The sequence below is a fragment of the Anopheles merus genome, chromosome 3R (assembly GCF_017562075.2).
Source record: "Anopheles merus strain MAF chromosome 3R, AmerM5.1, whole genome shotgun sequence".
In the NCBI taxonomy this organism is placed as follows: domain Eukaryota; kingdom Metazoa; phylum Arthropoda; class Insecta; order Diptera; family Culicidae; genus Anopheles; species Anopheles merus.
The window spans coordinates 10,118,133-10,130,238 of NC_054084.1; the positions used below are offsets into that span (position 1 = coordinate 10,118,133).

At 49.1% G+C, this 12,106-nt stretch overlaps 1 protein-coding gene across 8 annotated transcripts in view; it reads left to right on the top strand.

The window, feature by feature from the left end:
* Positions 1-12,106, top strand: part of LOC121597308 (probable GPI-anchored adhesin-like protein PGA55) — a 66,216-nt gene that overhangs the window by 26,293 nt on the left and 27,817 nt on the right. For all 8 annotated transcript variants that reach the window (XR_006005401.1, XM_041922968.1, XM_041922967.1 and 5 more), the window contains exon 3: positions 10,457-10,596. The gene's annotated coding sequence lies outside the window, so the exon portion shown is untranslated. The remainder of the gene's footprint in view (positions 1-10,456; positions 10,597-12,106) is intronic.

The following is a 12,106-nucleotide window of genomic DNA, read 5'->3' on the forward strand; positions in this document are numbered from 1 at the left end:
GGGTTTTGATCGATCGCGGACACACAGCCATCGGATTCGATTTGGTCCGAATCGATCGTTATCGTGTATCTGATTTGGGGTGGGCGGACGGAGGGCTTTTATTGATAGACGAAATCAATGTCATCGGTGACGTGTACGGGGTGCAGTACACAGTAACAGTAAACTCCACGCTATCGACAGTTGGCACATCGTTGGAATGCATTCCGTTTATTGATGAGCTTTCGAACGGAGAATGGCGTGAATGTGTGTGTGTGTGTGTGCGTGTTAGATAAGTGCGAAGAGTTTGCTAAGCGGAAAGCCAAAACGGCAACTCATCGGCAAGGCGTACCTCAAAGTCAGTGTCTGGACCGATTTGGAGCAATTCACTAGTGTAACCACTAGCGCTAGTAAAAGAAAAACAATCTAAAGGTTGGAAAACGCAGCAAGGGGGTAAAACGCTCATAAGTGTAAAATGTAATAGCCGTTGAGTGTAAACCGATTGAGCAGAAACAGTTAGCTATCGACGGTGTTGGTCGTGATAGCGGGCCCGCGAAATTGTTCTCGCGGTTAGTACCAGCCGTTACCGTTTTAGCGTTCGTCGGCGGATGTAGGAAAACGCGCACACGCTTTCAATCAACAGCGCAGTGCGATAAAACCCGCAAACCACACACTTTAAGTGCACGATTAATAGCTTCGCGAGAAATAACCGCAAATGGAAGAAAAACAGGCTCTAAAATCGAGAAAATCTAACTAACTAACTGCATTATTCTGTACGCTAAAGTGTCTCATTCTGGTCCACCATAAAGGGGGCGGGGAGTATTACCACAGGGGAGCAAACAATGGAGGTGGCGAGATTTGACGCACCCCGACCGTAACAACAACCCAGGTGCCAGGTAGCTCTGGCTGCTCCCAAAATGCGCCCGTTAATTCGTTAATATGTGCTGTTTTTCTTTTCTTCACCTGCGTGATTTCTTTCAACAGCCCTGTCCGATAACCATCTGTGGTCGGTTTTTGGGAAACATTTAAGGGGTACAGTTATCTCTCCGCATCGCCCTGCTATGATCGATTGGTTTGCGATCGATCGGATTGCTTTGATAGGTGAGAGGCTTCAGAGATATACACACTACAACGCAGAGAGACGGGAAAAAACATGCCACACAAAACATGGCCACCGAGAGAACGGGGCTCTAATTGATTGCAGGCCCCATTGTGGGTAAGATGAATCGTGAGAAGAGACCGTGGCCACCGTAACAGATCAAAAAGTGACGGATTGCAATCGATTGTTTGGTGTGCTGGTTGGTATAGGTGTGTTTTGAAAATAGGTTGCGTCACGAGTGCACTAGTCTTGAGAGTTTTTGTTTGCAAAATACCTTGATGAAGTCTAAGAACACTCTTTTTCTGCGTTAGAGACTGCAGGCTGTCGCTGTAGGAAATAATTGTTTAATTCCTCCTGCTGTGTGGGATGGATTTATCCGATCGATGGTGACGATTCTATCTGTCCTTCTAGTTCTCGATCACGAATGCAAATCCCCATGGTGCTGGTGTGGTCTAAAAATGGTCTCATGCTCTTAGTGATGATGTACGATTTGACGCGTAATGAACTGCCAGGGGGGGTTTGATACGTTGGTGGTTCCAAATATCCCAATGGCGCCGACATTCACACTCCGATTGGCCGTCCAAGGAGCTGGAGAGATGAAATGTGTGATTTACGCGAGTGGGAATGGAGATTTAATCCGGTAGCAGGCTCTTACGACTTCATTTGCCCACCTTAAAGACTTCCATTTTTGTTGCCACAATTAAACGCCTGTCGCTACCACTGTTCACCTTGACACGAGGAATTAATTTGTACAGGGATTTACATTTTTAAGAAAACCGTTTACAGGCCTAGACAGCTTCTTTTTGCTATTTCAGATCACAGCTAGAAGATAACTGTCAGCTCGGCTACATTTTGTGCTGGAGGACGAAACGAAACGATCAATCTGGTGTGAAATTCGAAACACTTTGTTCGTGTCAAAAGGTCGTTTACTTACAAGGTGCTAACAAGATCGTCTACCCAGTGTCAGTTGTAGAATGATCGCTTCCTAGCAGCACATCTTCAGACGGTGCCATTTGCCGAAATGTAAAACAGTGCGCCACAAACCACTTCCGTACTCGATCTCGCGGCCTTCGAGATGATCCACTTCAATGGCACACGCTTGATCGCATTTCGGATGCCACTTTACTCCACTTTCGAAATTCGAACCCAATCATGGTCAAGGTGTGTTGCTGCCTTGGCGGCGGTGGTGGTGGTCCACAAATGCACAACACAACCACTAGGCAAACAGAAGAAATAAAAAAAAACGCTAACAACTGGCCAATGAACTGACGCGCGGGTGCTGGTGGGCGCCTTTACCCAACCATATCCGTTCGATATCTACTGAATACCGATGCGGGCGCGGGTTTATAGTGGCACCTTCTCGTAACTCAGTCAAGTTCAGCAACGATCATGCGCATCATCGCACACAGCGCCATAAAGAGCGCCTCCTCCCCCTGAAAGAATGGATCGGGGTGAGCTAGTTTTCGCCCAACTCACCCATCGTGGTTTGTTTGATTTGTTTGTTTAGGTACGATCAACTGATCTTCTCGATACTGGGCTGATCGCCCCATCCCAGCACCCCGATGTGTAGTGCACGCGGGTGTCGAATGAATTGGGTTAGGTTTAATGCTTAGTTAGTTTGGTTTCCGTTTCGTTTTCCGAAGTTGCGCTTCCGATTTGCTTCCAGCTGGATCTTGCACCTCCATTAGGTACGCAATGCATGAGAAGCAATCTATCTTTACCGCACGGGGAAATGAAGTTTGTTGTGTTGGGCGAAAGTTGAACGAATTGTGTGTAATTCACTGACACATTTGTTTGTCTATTGTGTGTACATTTCCCTCCTTCTGGGAAGTATGATGTTCTGTGTAGCGAATGAAGCGAGCGCGTTCGGTGATCGATCGGTAGCATTAATCCTGGTCACGGCACCAGACATTATTCGCTTCAATAACGACGTTCTCAAGCCATCAGCAAACAGCGCTTGATTCTCGATAATTAGTTAAGTACCTTCGAACGTACATGGTCGGCTTAAGGTCTCATCGGTTAGGCCACTTTCCAATAAACTCCCTCCCAGTCAGGTGCTACTGCTCACGCTGGGAGAAAACGTGTCTTTCACACCAATGATTCCCCGACTTGCGACTAATTTCAACGCACGCACTCACCTTCGTACAATGTTAGCTCATTGGCAGCTAAGTGGTCACCGTGAAGTTTGCTATGTATCTATTCTTTCACCCGAGCACTCACAACTTCCGCTCTTTCACCCGACACAGGAGAAGCGTTTGCTGGCGCGCATCATCTTTACTCCCCTCCGTTACCCACGACCTTACACTTGTCCGCATATCCGCATTTTGACGCCGTTCACATCCGCAATTGTACGCCCGATTGTACGCTAATGGAGAGCACTACAAGATGCACACACCGACTGTTGCGGCGCACGCTGCGAAAGTGGTAGTCTGTCATTGAGGCTCGGTCTCTTGCCGAGCGTACCCCTGCGAGTGGAAGCTCGCTCGCTCAATGGAGAAGAGCTGTGGTGCTCCGAAAACCAATTAATCTTTACCGTGATTGAGCTGGCGGTCGGATGCGGTCGTTTGGTGCGTGTTTTTGGGAGATTGAAGCGCAGTAGACGACGAACCCTTGCCCACTTAATGGTGCGCAATCTGCCTACGGATGACCCTCATTACGGGGATCCGTATGCATGGAAGTGTCCGCCGGAGAGCGGATGTGTTAATTGGACAGCCATAACCATTTGCTGGGCCAGTCTTATTTCATCCCCTCCGGTCCTATTCCTCTGAAAATAAAAGATGAGATTTGCCTCCGCGCGCAGGGAGTCCTTGATTGAAGTTTTCTCCTGAAAAGTAACGAAGGTTGCGTTTGTGTGTTCAAATGTCTGCTCATTTGGTTCATGTGTAATGTTGCTTAACTACACGTACCGTTGAGTTTTCAGAAATCATTACATGGCACAGGCACGTCGTGTTCTAGAATGCATGAAAAACGGTACCACTGCGTATGATCTGAAGCTAGACGATCTTTCCTTACCTGTCATTGTGGGCAGGGCCACTTGACTATTTTGAGCGGTGGTTCTTGTTAATGGACCCGCAGGCCACCGGCACTCCAGTGTCCAGATAAGCCCTAGATTGCGCAATCGACGCTCTTCCTCCGCGCTCCGAAAGAAAGCACACTCAATTCGGGCAATTAAGGAAGTGGACATAACTGTCCACTGGTCGTTTGTTTCCCCCCCCCCCCCCCCCGTTTTTCCGCCTTGTGTGACACGGCACGATGCAGGAAGCCCGCGCTACGTCGGTAGAAATTATGAGCCCCAAAATAATAATTATTCGCTATTACCTGGCACCGGAGAAATGGATGTCCCAGAGGCAGCGTCAACGCAAAACGTTTTATTTTTATTGCTAACGGTGGCTGGGGGTTTTTTTTCTCTCTTGTTGGGGTCTTGCTTTGGGCCTCATCATAGTTCTGTCAATGGTTTTTTGGGGGGAAATTTATTTGATTAAAGTCTACGTGTGCCCTTTTTTGTCTGTTGGAAGCAATCTGAGGTTTAAACATGACGTTCAAAGCAAGGTTCATCTCTATTTCTGGGTTTTTTTGTGGTTTGCCTGCTTGGCTACTCTAATGCGACGGGTGATGATTATTTCCGCCCGGTACCCTTCCCGTTACTTGGCTTAGGAGATTGATAATGATGGAGCGCTGGTGGTCGCGTTAAGTGGCATTTGTCCTCCGCGAAAGTTGCTGCAGTGATGTGACGATGTTCAGTATCTGCAAGACATTGCAGCAAGACGTGTTTCGTCCGCGCATCACCATCATCATCAGTGTTATGTGTAATGTGGTAAAAAATGACAAACATGAGTCTCATTGTCGTCCACTACTTTCGCTGGTTGCTTAGTCGCTACGTACTTAATGACTTAATCGATCGGGAGGGGTTTAATTGTGCGGTTTTTCGAGATGAGTTTTCGTTTCACACAGAATAGAAATTGTGTTACAAGATATGTACAACATCATTCAACTTTAGTACAAGGAAAATTCCACATGCCTTCACACGAACAGACATCATCTCTCTGACTTCCCCTGGCTAGCGTCTGCGGTATGTCAAACCATTTTATCGACCATCCCCCATGTTCCTAGTGCAAACGTTACACTTCACCGAGACAATCGAAAGTGACAGAGCTTTGTGCCTCGTAAACCAACCGCGCGCCATACAATCTTGCAACTGCGTACGATTTAGAGGCTATCAAATGGACGACTTCAAACGACACGAAGCGTACCCAACAATGTTTCATCGATTGATGATGTCCACGGCAAGACGCGGGCCGACTTATCGACGCTGCCATCCCCATCACGGGCTGCCACGGGGTTGGACGTAAACATGTCGTTTCTTTTCTGGGTTAATTCCACCGGTGTCCACAGATCAAGTTTCACCTTTTTCCGAGGGCGACACGTATGTGAGCGCTCCGCCAAAACGAAGGCGCCACCGGTAGGAACTTTCGTCTGAAGTCCAAGTGATAGACGTCGGTAACACAAGAAGGCTCTCTTTCTCTCTCTCTCTCTCTCTCTCTCTCTCTCGCTCTCTCTCTCTCGCTCTGTCTCTATTCTTGGAGAGGGCTTTTTCGGAAGCAGAAAAAGTGGATTATTCCTTAATTGGAGCAAGCCTAGTTGGTGACCTACTGTTGCTGGTTTTGCCGATTTTGTTGGTGGGTTGGTGGCAGTTTCAGCGCTTCTATGGGTCGCCCTTTTCGAGAGTAGCATAAGGTCGGCCAGCGTAGGATGTTCAGAGTTTTGCTGCACAGACGATTCTATTCTGTCCCCTTCTGTGGCTTGAACGTGACTGCATCCGTGGGTGCATAGGGCATAATCAAACAAGTTTGCGATGACGTGATGGCTGGCAGGCTTGATAGCTGACAGAGAGGTGATGTCAGAAGGTGGATATTTTAAGGAGTTTCATAACGTTCGCCGATATAATGACTTCCAAGATCACTCAATTCTTTCAACAGGATGAATGAATTCTTCTTTCCATCCTCGAAGAGACACCTCCAACGCACCGTGCAGAGGTACACATTCAATATTGACTTATTTGAATAACTGCTCGCAAAGTATATTGACAAGCCCTCTCTTTTGTCACGATTTGTATTTGAAATTGCAATAGAGAGGGGAAGAGAAAGAAAATACTAATATACTGCCGACCAATCATTAAGCCCATAAATATACATTCCACGATGCACGATGCTGCCATCTTCGCAAGAATCGCACATTGTTGCAATAACACAAATCATCGCCCCTCGACGATCTTCCCACAATCATTACTGTCCGCCAGTGGTGCTTCGCATCTTCCTTCCTTTTGCAGCACCAGCAGCGGCAGCAGCAGCAGCACTGCGTTTAATCACACCTTTCACCCAACCCGATCATTATCGTCTTGTTGTGCGTAAAGTTTTCACTTTCCGGAATCTACCACATCACTCCCGGCCCCCCGGTTGCGAATTGCCCATCCCCATTCCTCCCCCAACCCAACGGTTGTGTTCCGCAAATCAGCAGCACGGTCGGTGACGGAATTGGTTGATCGCCCAAATATCAGTCGCCCGAATGCCGCCACCCATTTTTCATAACCCATAAATTACCGGTACATAATTTCATCAAACTGAGCGCTCTTCACGGTGGGTGGGAGTGGGCAGGGAGGGGAGTTATTTATTCGTCATTTTGTGCAGCCAGGCTGTAGAAGGTGCGCAGTAAGGAGGTGGTGCTTACATTCCAACGAGCGTTTTGCGCGACGAAGCCAATCTCATGCAGGTTTATTGTTTTTTTTTCTTCTTCGCTTTTCTTTGCTTTTGCGATTCCCTCCGGTCGCTGTTGTTAACCCGATGATGTATGATTTTCTTCGCAGCGGCGGGTTCGTTGTTTTTGCTGTCGCTGAAGTCATCACGGCCCGGCGCTATATCGTCATTCAAGCGCGCGGTGTAGAGATGTCTCATTAGACCAGGCGACGGGACAGCATGCCGCATGCATGCCGAAAACCTGAAAGGCCCTAATGTCGAAGGCATCAGCATCATCTTTGTCTCATCTTTATTCAGGGCAGGAGAGGAGAGGGGGGGAAAAACGCACACACGAGCAGCAACAACCACCGCGTTCCTTCATAGTTAATGAATATCCCAACAGTCTCTTGCGCGCTCGGCCTCTCTCTCTCTCTAGAGACACACTACGCAAACAGTGTCGATGTGTGTTTGCCTTCTTCCCTTTTTATTAGCTACCACCTGGAGGAGTGCGAAAGGGTCGAACCCCGGTGCATGCCCGTGCTGTTTGCCTGTCGACGGCATTGATGAACACATTAGAAATGATTATGAAGTTATTCAAACGCGACCTGCACCGTGTGGACGTGTCGTGAATTGTGACGGGACGTCTGACGTCCGGCGGCACTTTGCAACTGGGTGGTGATGGGCCGTGGGTTTGTTTGTGCCGGGTTGAGTTGTTTTTCCCTTCGGCTGTGTTTACTTCCAATCCCAGGGAGTGTGTGTGTGTGTGTGTAGTGTCTTCCATTGAAATATTGTGAAAATATTTTGCAAGCAATGCGACGATTGAAGTGACCCAAGAGGGAGAGCTTGAGGATTTGGAAGGAAAGGGGACAAGATCAACGAAAGCATTGCCTTTTATGCCTCCCTGCTTGCCGTTTGCTCTCTGCCTGCTCGCCATGTCGACTTCCGATTGAAAAGCAATCACTCAAGGGAAAAAAGGTTCGAGACCACTTTCGCTTGAGCGGTTCGAGTCGCTGGCCGCTCCTCCTTAAGTGATATTACCGTGGGTTGCTTCATATTTACATAATCTCTACTAGCTCCAGAAGCATGATTGATCGAACCCGTGCCGTCGCACCGGAAGCAATATCTATTTGGTAGCCGCCCCGCGTGTTTGCTTTTGCGTGTTGCGTGAGCTTAAGATGAAGCCTGTTACACTCTGCCCACTGGAAAGGACCGGGAGGACCCGTTTAGCAATCAACGACACCGGACCACACCCGGTCAACGAGCTTATCGGAGAGCGAAATTATGATTTTCTTTACTCGCGCTGGCCACAACCACCTAGTCAGTGTAAGTTTGTTGCCGAGAGACCAGTCACGGTAGAAGGCACCCGGCTCGGCCAGTTCACCACAGCTAGGGCGGCTTTTTATTCTTTGAAGACCACCGGCGATGCTTGAAGAGTGACGTTTCATTACCGCTTCCGTGATCCAGCGCACCTGTTTATGCGGCCCCGGCCATCGGCGTCGTTCTCGCCACTAACGTTACATTTGCACAAAATTGCAAATGAAGGCGAGAAGAGCCGCCCCGACGCCGCCCTTTTAATCGTGCGGCAGGTCCGCCTCGAAACCGCGCCACCGCAGCTCGTGATGCTTTGCTGAAAACTTTGTTGTTCCCATTTGCTAATGTTTGTCGAACGTCGTCGGCGGCGGCGGCATTGTTAAAAGCAGATGCCCATTACATACCTTCGCTGCCCGCCTAGGCCGGTCTGCGATCACATTCTCCGTATCGGTTGCTGTACTGCGAAACTATGCTAAACGTGCACGATGCCGCGGGAGAACCATCTTCGCTGGAGTCACTTAAAAACAATAGAAACATCCCGGTGTTGGTGATGGTGAATGAACAAAAAAAAAAAGCTCTCACCATTTTGCCTGCACCATTTAATTCACCAACAACACCCGTCGGTGGTTCGATTTCCGCCCAACGCCAAACACCGGTGGCCAATATTTATGCTTATGTTTGGAGCTGGAGCTGTTTGCACTGGCTTGAGGCAACTCTATTCGGAGGGAAATTTTACCTACGCCCCATACGAAGTTTCAATTCCCATTGTTTGCTCACACGGAAGTACGCCGAACGGGTCTGTGTGTGCGAGGGTTCGTCGCTTGCCGATCGCACAAATCTTTCGTACCGATCGCGCTACATTTTTGCTGCCAGTGGGATCGTTTCGCGCTGCCGTCATCACTTTCGTTGAAGAAGACCCGGCGAAAGCGAGACATGAGACGCCGATCGTCACCACTAAGTGGACCGATCATGGCTAATGAAGAGGTGATTCCGAACGATTCCTCCTCAACGCTTTGCATCGCACGCTGCGAGACGGCCTGATGGCAGATGGCGTCACAGCCATCTCCGTGTGCCAAATTGTGCTTCGCTGGCGTACTTTTATTTTTAGGTCGGGATTTGTACCTGATTGATGCTGAGCGCAGCTGGCCCGCTGACGGTTAGAAAGTGAGCTTTGCTGTGTGAATTGTGTTGCGGTTTACTCCATACCTAAAAGGAGTGTGCCTTTTTTTGGGTCCACTTCATAAAGCTATCGTTTAAATAGGCTAAACACATTTACCTCTGCTCGCTCTGTGCTAATCAATCCGAAGCAAAGGTGAACGGTATTCGAGCACCTCTCGAGGAGAAGGTGGCTTTTACATAACGTCCAGAATCGATTTTACTGGCCAACCAGCGCGGTCAGCAATCGCTTTAACCTTAACCGGCTATCAATTGCAGTTGTAAGCGATGCATTTTACGACCGATGCCAGCGCGAGCACGATAGGAACATAAAGTTTCGCATCGAATCACATGCCGACAACTTACGGCAGTTGGATGAACCGCCTGCCGAGCTCCAAATTCCAACATGGGCTAATCTGCCGCCGCACACGAATTTCTGGGTCCTCGCGTATGCCCTACTGCCCCGTAGCCCCTGTGCGTTCCCATCGTTAATCATCCGATCCGAACGGCCGCGGCGGTGGTGAAGAACGTGGCCTCCGACCTGCTTAAGCGGCGTGTCGTTGTTCGGAGCAGCATCAGCAGCTTACGCAACGAAACCGTTCAAACGAAAGCGAAACACTAACCGCGGTGGTCAAGCTCGATTTGATTACGCCGTTGGCGTGCAAAGGGGGAGCAGCAGCCCAGGTTAGGAAACTGTGCACTCGCAGCCGCTGTAACGGATCTGCCAGCCGAACTGGTTCTGGCTTCCCTTTTACAGCGAGCGCTGCCTAAGCAAGCGTATGTGTAGGGCGAAACGTAACGCGTAAGTTCCTCTGGAACACTGGCTCGTTGCCAACTTGAGCCACTAAACCGGGCGTCTAATGAAAAGCGAATTCGTCTAGGTTGGCTGGTGACAGTGCGGCACGCAAAACAACACACTCACTGCGACCTGCAAAAGCCCTCGTTCGAGCATGTTTCTTGTAAGTGCAGCGCGTGCAAGAAAAACCTGGGCCACATGATTGCGCATAATGGGCAGTTTGTTTATCTGCGCGCGAGGTTGCTGCGGCGTGTCGCGTGCACTGTTGGCGGACCCGTGGTGGTTGCAGCATCAGGCGGTGGTTCATCTTCTCCAGCCTCCATCAACTTGTCACCGGCAAATTGTTGTACTAATTTAGTGTGCGTTTTTTTTTTTCTTTTCTCGCTTTAGGACACTGCAGTGATTGCATCACCGAACGCCGAACGAGGGACGAGTGACACCCAGCCGGAGCAGTCCGTGGTGAAGGCAAACAGCACCGCGCAGCGCATGTATGGAGCGACGCTTTTCGTGCGGATCCGGATAGTATGAATGTAAGTGGTAGTGTTTTGGAGCGATATTTTATTATTTTACTTCTAGCAGCGACTTCTAAGCGACTAACCTCGGAGCAGTCATCCATCTAAATCCTAAAATGCATTAAAAGAACCTCATGCAACTCACGTGCATCGCCTAAAATGGCCCCGTCAGCTTTGAAGTGACACCGCACGAGCATGACAGCTTAAACCACCCACCTACCCCATTACCCAGCGGGAAAGGGCTAGCTCGGCTGTCTGCCCGACAGGATAATTGAAATGTTTAGTAACAACAGAGATAGCGCTTTAATGGAAGGTGGCCGCGCACCGACGCCTACACCTTTGGCTTTGGCAAAAACGGCACCCTTCCCTGGCGGTCTTACGGCCGAAGTTGCAGGTAGCTGCAAGCAAGATACAAACGGGTCAAAGGCTCAAAATCCTTCATTAGACAGCTCCGTTTTCCTTGTTTTATAGTGTCTGCCGGTGGTCGAAGTTCGTCTCGGGCTCACCGGGGTGAGATAATCGGATCCTCGGGGCTCATGTCTAGGGTCTACCGGTGCGAGCGGCAAATAAATTGTCCATTAGGAAGTTACTTATCGGAATTGGAGGTACATTATCGAGGCGGACGGGCGTACAGTTTTCTTCCCTTTCAGATCACGTTCCCGTCTGCGACGTGCCCGACGATGTGTTAGAATTCCTCGAAGCGATAATGTACCCTCGAAACGAATATCCCTCAAAAGATATCCCTTGGGTTCTTGAGCGATCATTGGAATGTAGCACGAACGCACACTGATTGATCTTTTACTGTCTCAATTGTGTTCTACACATTTTCCACTCGTTGGAAACGGTTTTAAATACCACCGGGCGAAATATCTTGTCCGTAGAACATAACATCTGAGGCACGTTTTGTGCTGATGGCGAGAAGTGGTAAGTTTTCCGAAACACAAGGCGATTAATATTCATGCGAACAAACATAAGCCCTGCCAGCGGGCTTGTTTACAACACCACCGCAACCCCGACAATGCCGCACGATGTTTAACATACATTCCTCGATCATGCTTGCACACCACCACCCTGGCTAACTCCCAAAAGCACCCCACACTGGCACTGGCAAACACACACACACACACACAAAAGAGTGTATGTTTGTCTATTTAAGTTTGTCCCGTTTCGAAACACGCTGCACCGCACCAGAAAGGGGGTGGTAGAATGCTTGTGTCACCTTCCCCCGCGCTACGTACCGTCAGATGGTACGGTGCAGGCATGCACTCGGCTTTACGGTTGGAATTTAATCGCATTTTTTTCGAATGACAATATCTCAGCCCTAGCGCTGTGGTGAACAGTCTGTTTCCTTTTTCTGTAAGCCTTTGGGAAGAGGGCCTATAGAGCGAAAGACATTTCGGGTCCCGGCGTTCATTCTATGGCCTTTATGTTCTGATCTCATCAGGTGTCCGACCGGCCTGAACCGGTCTGCCTTGTGAAGGTGAACATTCGATGTCGATTAATAAAGGAACCAAGAATGCAATGCGCG